We start from the raw sequence: 9,947 nt of genomic DNA, 5'->3' as shown, positions 1-9,947 counted from the left end.
TTTTTTGACTGTCTCTACGTAGGTGGTTGTTCAGTTCCCTGCTGAGTTGTCCAAATTAGTGATCTGGATGCATTAGATAACATCATTTACTTGTTTTAGAGCAAGACACGAGACCAAATCTCTTTTCTTCCTATTTCCAGTGATAAAATCCTTGGTTTTAGATGCATTGTCAGATTTCTCTGACTCAGTTGGGTCTTTTTTTTTCCTGTCTTTAAGTCTGCCACTTTCACCCATCTGCAACCCGTTGCCTATTTGAAAAGAGGGCTAAAAATACTTACAGGCATTATCTCAACAGTCAGTTGCAGAGAGACAGCAATTTGTTGACGTATCAAAGTCAGGTGCACACTGACATCCGCTAGAGAGTTTAGAATAATCAAAAATAATTTACTGATTGAAAATGTAATTAAAAAGAAAAGGTGCCACAGCTCATAAATTGGTAGAGGGTATTCTGGTGAATCCTGAGATCTCCCTGAAAGGAACCTGGTCAACTCTGTAATACAGATTTGCAGCCTGGATACATTCAGTGTAGAAAAATGCACATGTAGAAGATCCTTTCATATTGGTCTAAGAGAAACTCTGTTAGAGGCCCTCACAGCCTGGTGCGTACTTGTTGGAAGTGATCATACTCGGGTAGTTTTAGTTACTTATGCGCTACATGGAGCCTCCTAGAAACCCTCCTAGAAAGTGAGCGCAGATGTAGGTGATAGGATGCTGGTAACTGAGAAAAACAAAAAAGCAAAGCGTTGGAAAAGCTTGAGATTGCTATGACAGTCAGACAGAAATGAGCTGAGTTTGGGAATGCATTTTAAAAATATTTAAAGTATAATTTACTCAGCTGTAATGGAAGAGAGAATTTAAAATCTTTCTTGGCCGAGTTCAGCTGACTTCATTTAAAGGAAGAGTTCATTGAATAAAGGGCAGAAGGGCAAACCCAGATATTTTAAGATCAGGCTTTGCAAGTACCACATATAGGAAAATATAGTGCTAAACACTTTCCCCTTGACAAATGTGGTTCTGCTGCCATATGATCCCTATTTCCAGGTCTGGGATGTATCACCCTGAAAATTGCAAAACTAAGTATTAAGAAATATGCTTTGAAAATGCGCCAGCTAAGTTCCTTAAAAAGATCTGAGAAAGGATGACTCACTGCTTAAATGGCCATTCATTGCATCTGCAGAGCATTTCAGGTTAAATTCTCTGAAATAGTCATGATTTCTTGTAGAAGCTCCTCTGTGTTGCAGAGCCAGTGCTGCAGCTGCAGCCCATTGCTGAGGTCCTGGTGAGGCGGGAGGAAGGGAGGTGGCATCAACCTGGAAGAGGGACGGGGTCCAGCAGAGGCACCTACAGCCATCCTGAGCAGTGAGGAGGAGGAGGAGGAGCACCGAGGCTACCCCTAAGGAGGTTTGAAATTTCTGAGTTGATTAAAAGCTGATCTAAAGCAGGTTTTGGGTGTCAAATGGCTGGTTAACCACTGGGGTCACCAGAAAGGAGCATACATGAAATATTGTCTTCTTGCCCCAGCGTGCTGTTTATGGTGTGCGAAGCAGGGCTCGAGCATCGCGGTGATCTGTCAGACCGCTTCGGTGAAATGTTTGTGACCTGTTGATGCATGGTCTGCAGTTGGTATTTCGTATCTATGTTCGTCTCTTCATCTTCCTTTGCTCTCTTTGCTGTTTTGTATCACTGAGCCTTGTTTAAAGGACATCTTGGTATAAGATCAGGGTTTTTTTCTATTAAGTCAGTATTTCTGAATTTCTATCTTAGCCCAGATGTTTTGTGGGGTTTTTTATTGTTGTATTTTTTAATTTTTTTTCTTTCTTTTTTTTCTCTCTCTTAATAAAACCTATTTTTTCAATCTCTCGCTGCTGTTCCCCTGCAAGCTGTGAGCTCCTAGGGCACAGCTACACCTGAAATCCCTTCATAGCTCAATATACCCATGAGGCAGTGTTGAAGGGACAAATGTTGAGCTAGTGCAAAGCTGGGACATCTGAGTTTATTCTCAAGTGACCGGTGCTTTTTGCTTGTTAAAACACATAAAATAACCTTTACTGGAACAACTCCTTTTAAGATTTCTGTTGTCTTGGTCATATAGGAATTTGATTTTTGCCAGTTGTTTGCTGACCAAATACACCAGGTTTTCTTTATAAAGCATATTTCTGGTACGGAGTGCTTCAGTTTTGACAAACCTAAATTCGGGTGCTCTGTAGGAAGCTACCTTCCAGAAAACACTAACTTCATCTGCTGAAAAGCAGATCCCTTTAAGCATTTATCAGATTTTTAGACTATCCTACTACAACCATGTGCAACCTTGAACAGTCTCGGCTGGCACGGGTAGGTAAAGCCACCAGGAACGTGCAGGAGCTCATGCCTAATGAGCTCCGTGTTTAGCTGCTGTGGTACGTGCCAGGTTTTGACTGACAGCCTTTTTTGCCTCCTTCTGAGTGGAACCAGCTTCTTTCTGTCTTTTCAATAAACGGAGAGCGCTGCGCATCAAGGCAGTGTCTTTCATGGTTATTTCTTATAGCTTCTGATCTGTATTTGAGGAACCTTTACTGAATTTTTCTATTTGGTTGGGTGCACGGATATATTTTTGCTTCCTGTGTTCAATTATTCATTTTTCTTCTTTGAACCTTAAGAGAAAAATAAAACAGGAACAATCCAGTTGTATGTGCTTCCAGATTTTGAAGATTCATCAAAACTGTGCTATAGTCTCTTGCAATTCCTTATGGAGGAGGGATCCAAACTATAATGAAGTCAACGTGAATCTCTTGCTAACTTTCATGTTACCTTAGCGGTCATTCTACCTTTGGCTCTATATGGACAGTAAGTAAAAGTAAATGTCAATTATCTTCTCAGACAGAGGTGCTTGTAGAGATGCCACACTTAATGGGACTCTGTCCTAGGTTGTTGTGATGAAAGCTCAGAATAAAGGAACTTAAATAAAATATACATTTTATTCCTATTACTGGAAAAATCTCATGTTAAGAAGTTTATGTGGGACAGGTGGAGAGGAGAAGGAAGGAAGAATGAGGAGGGAAAGTAATCCATTGCTTAATGGTGGTTGAAACTGGGGAGGGCAGAAAAATGCACCTGAAAAGAAAAAAGAACAGTTATTTTCTCATAAACATCAAAGTACAAACTCAGGTTGACATACCATCATCTAAATGCCAACAAATTTGGATGAACTCTCTTCTTCTCTAGCATGTTCTGTGGAAGCCAGTACAAATAAAGTTCTCACTTCATCTGATCTGAGGCAGAGACACAAAATCCTTGAGTAGATCCCAGCACATTTTTGGGTTGCAATAAGAGGATGTGACGGGGAAAACGGACATGTATGTTGATGAATATTATACATGTTGTCGTGAGTGTCAATACATACTACTCGTGTATGAAACTGGGTGGAAGATAGTATAAGTTTTCTTTCTATCTGCTGTTAGGTTTGATTGAATAGAAGAAATGCTGTGATTTATTTTACAAAGTTTGCATAATGGCCTTATTTGCCCTGAGTTTGGGAAAGAAGGGGAATATTCTATTTACCAATCACAGAATCGATTGTAACTTTAGGTATTGATTCCTTTTGTCTCTGTTAAAGTGTCTTGTGTTCTTGTCTGTCTCCACCCTGAAATCCAGGTCTTTATGTGGAGCATGTGTATGTTCCACAGGTGTGTGGTTTGCAGTGGTAAACCAATATTTTCCTTTACAAAGTACAAGCAGAGCAATTTTGCCTCAGGTGTAAAGTCTTTCTCCGGGAAAACCCATTCAAAAATGCTTCAGGGCTTGTACCTGAAGATGAAACAGAAATCTGTCTTGCTGGTAAGATGTGAGTAAATTTTCATGTCTCTGACAGCTGAAGGAAAATTAACAGGAAAAAAAATTATACTCTGTAAGGGAGGGGAAAGCAACCAAACCCTCAGAATATATATACTTTTTCTTAGCTCTTGACGTGAATTTCTGTCTCCTGTGAACTGCACTACGCAGCTCCCACGGACCCAGCTTGAGCCTTTCCCTATTTGCCTGCTGGATAAACCTCCCAAACCTGTATTGGATTTCTTCCTCTCTCTCCTTCTCTCAGCTTGTGTGACAAGACAGGGTTATGGCGAGGCTGTCCTCCTTGCTCTGGGGTCTGAATCTGGCAGTGCTGAATGATGTTGAGTAATCTAGGGGTTTAGTGAGGGTGTTTGCCTGCCCTGGGGTTTCCCTGGAGCGATGCAGGACTCCCATATGTCCAGTGCTACTCGTTTTGGTGACCAGTGCTGTTCTGCTGTGTTGGATGTATACATTAATTAGTGGGAATGGGTACACATTGGTTGTCTTTAGAAGGAAAAGAGACATTTATGGTGGTAAATTGTCTTATTCTAAGGTAGATGCTGTGTTTTTGAGGTTTGACTATTAAAGAAGAAAGACATTCTAATTTTTTTTTTTTTTTTTTTTTATTTTTAAATGTGAGGTCAGAGGTTTGACTAAACTGTAAGGTACACACCTGAATTCTTAATTCATTTACTTTTCTGTTTTGATAGTTGCATTTTTTGTCACTATATGGTATTAATGAGATTTGGTCTTCCTCCTTACTCAAAGCTGGAGGTTTGGTCTGCTGTAGCTTTCCAGCCAGCATAGGCACCGGGATGGCACTCGCGGCAGTGTCGGTCTGAGGTGGCTATGCATCAGCAGCAGAGCGTGTGACCGGCTTATAATTGGTTTGCATTTCTTTACGGCTCCTCTTTTAGGTGGGAGAATTGCATAACTTAACGTGAGTAATACTAATTATTTTGGATCTGTCATTGCACAACTGATGATGAATAATGCAGATACTGCTGTGACACTAAATGCAGTTGTTGGGGATTTTTTGCCTTTTCCCCTCATCATGTGTCTTGAAGTATTGTGACATTGGATGACACAGATAAACCTGAATTCTGTAATTAAGTTTTATTTTAACGATCCTGGAAAATATTTAATTTTGCATGTTCTCAGAGTTTAAATGTTGCTTAATGAGTCTTGCAGCTTTCCTGTCTGCTTAATACACTGCTGACATTTCTCCATTTGGATAACAAGATTCAGTAGGATAAAACTATCTTCAAAATGCTCCACGCTGGCATATTTAGGTTTTCATATTAATGGAGATATTTTTGTGCCATTAGATCAATGATTTTTTTCCATTTATCTGTGGAAGGCCAGGTCAGGCCTATTGCTAAGCAAAGAACACCAAAAGGTGAGGGGGGAATTTCAGTGACTATGAATTTGATTTTTCTAAAAGAATTCACCTTATTTTCCATGAGCGTTGGTGTGATTAGGATTTTTTTGTACCACTGCTTCCAGAAAGCAAGCTTTAAGCCTCCTCATACAGGCTTTTGCATTTGCAAAAAAATCATATTTGATGAAAGCAAGTGACTGAAACCACAGGCTTCTCACCCCCTCACTGTAAACTGTGCACAGAGTCAATTGAATATGTAGCTATGCAGAAAAAGCTACGGTTAGGTGGGATCTTCTCAATTTTTTCCACAGTATGCCAACAGAGCTGCTGGCTGCCTTGCTAAAGAAAAGGCAGTTATGTGTGTTGGGTGAGGAATTTGTGTATATTCAGCTTGGCTGTCTGAGCTGACACCCGAGTTATGAGAGCTCTGTCCATAACCTGTCCAAACGGGGATATTTTTAGAGGAAAGTTGATCCCCTTTAGGCACAGAAACTTATGAATTTAACAGTCCTTTTTTTTCCTCCCTCCCCCTCCCTCTTTTTTTCCCCCTGTGGCTGTTTAATATTAAAAATACTGCATCTTTTGCTAGTAAAGTCAGCAGGGATCCTCCTGCTGCAGAGGAGAGCTGGATGTTAATTATCAGCGGGACAGGGTTCCCAAGCCCCTCGCCAGAGCACTGCCTTTGAAGCGGCCGAGCCAGCCGGCGCGCTCGCTGTGCCATTGCACCTCGCCGCGTGCTCTCGGCGGGTTTCAGGCTCTCCGTGGGTGTGCACAGGCCCCGTGGGCTTTCACGGGCTCTGCGAGTTTGGCCAAGTGGAAAAGATGCCCCAGATTTGCTCTGGCAGTATGGAAAGCTTAGCCTAATTTTCAAAGTTGATTCCTGTAAAAGGAGGACATGCTGATGGGCAACTCTTTCCCAGAAGGGGAGGTTTGAAGGATGCTCCTGGACTCCGGAAAGGTGATTTTATTCGGTCTTAGACTTGGAAATAAATCTGAATATATTTTTTTTTATCCAGCTGTATCAGAATGCTTGGGAATACGAATGACACATTTCCAACCATAGCTTTCTTCCTCAATTGCAGTTGGAAAGGCTATGGGAAAGGACTAGGAAAAAAATTGGCTGTTTGATGATTCTTGCTATAGAAGAGTCCTTTGAAGTTTAGCAACTTAACTTCCCGAAGTCACGAGCCATTCAGGGGTGGTGTGTGTTGCAGTACAAACCAAGTTGGTATTTCCAGAAAATAAGTGAATTCAAGACATATTTATTAGCTCTATGGCTTGAATTCAAAGGTCTTCAAATGAGAAAGAAAGTGTTCAATTTTCCCAGTAGAAGCATTTATAACGGGAAGAAATATTTTGAAAGATTGGCCTTTAATTTCTAGCCTAAGGCCAAACAGAGCAATCACGTATAGATGTATCAGATGTATTCTATGTGTAGAAAGGTAGAAAAATCTGTTATGAAGCATCAGTTAACACTACCACGTTATGATTTTTAGGTATGTAATTACAATCATGCAGTATTTACCAAGTATGAATACTTATAGTCCAGTGACTTGTTATCAAATTGGACATGGGGCTTAATTTAGATTAAATTCAGAAACTTTGTGTTTGAAAATCGCTCTGTACTTTATGCCTTGTAGACATAAAGTGCAGAGGAGAAACATGAGAAGATGGAAAGGAAACAAACACCCCATTTGTAGAGACAATGATACACTTATTTTTCTTTTTTAATTTACAATAAAGATCTGTGTATGATAATACAAACAAATCAGCTTGACGTAAATCCATTGCAAACCAGAGGTGCACTACATATATCAAAAGAGAAGATGAAGCACCCTAACCAGAGTCCCGTGGCAGTCATTTTTTGGAATTGGTTATTGTGAGACTGAGCCGAAGTAATAAGCAAGAAATATTAATTAGGCTACTGGTATATTATGAAATAAAGGTGTTTTAGCATTAAGAAATGAAATTGAACCAGATTTAGAAGAAACATTTCAAACTATTTTGTGCAATAGGCTAAAGCAAATATTGACTCACTAGTACGTTAATGCAAATAAATTAAATTATTAGGGATTAGTGACCAGTTTAGTCTGTAAATAATCCAAAGCAGAAAGCTTTAACCCTTTCACTAGTCTTCCTTGACTCTTATCTTCGGCTGTAGTAGCAGTCAAGTATGTCTTCTGCACCGAAGCACTAGTATTCTCCAGGGACGTCGTTGGTCAAATTAGTCCATAATCTTTCATAATGAGCTCTCCAGAGGGTCTTATTACTAAATGCTCTTGATAAGTAATAGTATATGCAAAGTAGATCTGCACTTGTAGGTCCTGTCATGTAATAAATGACTGAAGTATAGCAGGGAAGTGCGCTGCAGTAAAACCTCTATTAGCTGAACCCAAGTTAGTAAAATTGTTATAATCTGAAATTCAGACATTTCCCCAGGCTTGCTTATCCGCAGTGCCCTGGATTTTCAGCAAGTCAGGATCATTCTCCAGTGACGTGTCAGTTTTGTTGCCTGGGTCCTGGTGGAATGAGAAGAGGGAAAAGCACCAAAGGAGTAAGAAATAGTGAGCAGTTTTGCTCCCTTGGGCAGGGTGAACTCGGTGAAGCCCGTGAGGAGGTGGAGAGGCGTGAGTTGTGCCATGGAGGTGGGACGCTGCGCTGAGTCAGGTATCGGTGCTATCAACATGACCTTATCATATCTGTTAGGCTGTGTGGGGAAGTAGGAGGAAGGAATCACTGGAGAACTACTGCTTTTTGTCATTGTCACTGATTCCTCCAGAAAGGAAAATCTTGGATTTTATCTCAGTTCTGTTTTGTTGCACGTGTCTTGTAGCTCCTGCCAGTCGCCTCCAGACCGGAGCCGTGACTGGAGCTCCTCTGTATGTCCCAAGTCCCTCCAGTTCCCTGGTTTTTATAGCAGCAGTGAGTGTCAGGAACCCAAGTGGCAGTCACTTTCGCTTACAGCCTGGTTTCCTGGTGTCATTTCATCTGCACGGGAAAGCCCGTCGAGTGTGGAAGCTGCGTGCCCACAGCGCTGTGCAGGAGCAGACTGTGTTCCCCGCTCAGCTCTTACAAAGTGTTGAATTCCAATAATTTCACCTTGCTGAATATCCTGGATACTTACTCATATTACTTGGGTGTTGTGCACTTTAGCTCATCATTTTTATAGGATCACAGGCTTTGTCAGTTCTTCTCTTAAACCTCTGTGTAACATTTATGAACTGGTACAGGGCTGATTCAAGCATCCTTTTGTTTGTAATTAAAAGCCTGGATTTCCTGGCAAATTTGGAACAAATGCACCTCAAAATAAGGCTTAAATAGTACTTGCAGGCCATGATTAAATGTGTTGTTATTAGAATAGACGAATGTATCCCATGGGAAGTCCAGGGAGCATACTCATTGCACACAGGTCCCATCCTGAAAAACTTATGGTATGAAGAGAGAAGGTGTCCAACAGATGGAAGAAGGTGGTACATCATGGCTGGACACAAAAAGGTTCGGTAAGATCACACGTGAAGTCTGTCAGAGTTGGGATCTGAATTTCTGCCTCCAGTCCAAGACCATCCCCTTAATTAAAAGCACCACAATGATTTGGGAAAGCAAAGGATTGCAGTGTCAAGGTCAGATTTGAGATTTATAATCCACATCATCCTTTTCTGAGCTCACGTTCTGCCCTCACAAACATTTCGTCGAGTGCAGGAGAAGCGCTGGTTTGTGTATGAAGCTGGCAGAGTCGAAACCGCAGACTGATGGGGACTTCAGCTGCCTGCTCCGCCTGCCCTTACTAAGGAGAGCCTTTGTTTAGGTCCAGCAGTTTTGCGAGTGCACCATATATATCATCAGGAATCACTAGCCTAATTTCTTGTTTCATTATGGATGACAAAATAAAACATTAATAGGTTTTTTAATATGAACTGGAAGTTAAATATTCATTATTTCTTATTACCTCAATGTCAGTAAGCCTTTAATATGCTGTAACTCAAAAAGTCTTCTCTCCGCTCTCTACTTGTACCTTTTTAATTTATGAGTGTAAAGGTCATCTGAGCGTTGCTTCTGGCCCATTTCATTCCTCAGCAGCTCCCAGCTGTACGTCAGGTCATCGTGTGTCCTCATGGATGGCTACTCGTATGCATCATGAACGTTACCTGACTTCTGGTATGCACTTTGGCTTTGGGCTAACCTCTTCCTAAAGCTGGACCAGTCCTCGATAACTGCTTTTTCAGTATCTTTCAAACGTGTGATATATAGAAGAATGGCCGTGTTAGATGAGGAAAGAGAAGCATTGGGCCATGCATGTGCACATAGTGTGCCAGAAGGATTTGCCGTACGGTGTTGCGGTGGCCGGGGAGCTGTAAGGGGGATGCCATGTTCATAATATAACAGCAGCAGCCGAGGTGAAAGGGACTGGCTTTGCAATTTCTTTCTTAAAGCTATTTATGTCCTCTCTTTCACCTTCACAGCCCCTTTTTGTGTCTGGATAGTTATCTTATTCCTTTATCCTTCCAAGCCAGCTTTCATGCAACTTTCTATCCTAAATTCTCCCCTTCAGATTTGCTTTTGTTCCGATACGATATGTCCATATTTGTTTCTAAGTAAGTGTGGTGAAAACATTGACTGCCCGTTGTCCTTTAATACCAAGTATTTTACATAAAAATTGCATTTGAATGCCATATGCATTTTTGTGGCATGTTTCCACAGAATAGGAGCAGAATCTGCATACGCATATATGAAGTCTTCTTTGTGTCTTAGTCTTACTCAG

The 9,947-nt window shown here is 41.1% G+C and overlaps 1 protein-coding gene across 1 annotated transcript in view; it reads left to right on the top strand.

The window, feature by feature from the left end:
• Positions 1-1,376: 1,376 nt before the first annotated feature.
• The window catches only part of CHL1 (cell adhesion molecule L1 like), a 91,724-nt gene continuing 83,153 nt past the window's right edge, over positions 1,377-9,947 (top strand). The window contains exon 1 of the mRNA XM_050904989.1: positions 1,377-1,401. The gene's annotated coding sequence lies outside the window, so the exon portion shown is untranslated. The remainder of the gene's footprint in view (positions 1,402-9,947) is intronic.

This window comes from Gymnogyps californianus, chromosome 13 (genome assembly GCF_018139145.2).
Source record: "Gymnogyps californianus isolate 813 chromosome 13, ASM1813914v2, whole genome shotgun sequence".
Classification (NCBI taxonomy): Eukaryota; Metazoa; Chordata; class Aves; order Accipitriformes; family Cathartidae; genus Gymnogyps; species Gymnogyps californianus.
Note: the sequence above shows the minus strand (reverse complement) of the source record. Positions and strands in the feature narration are given on the sequence as shown.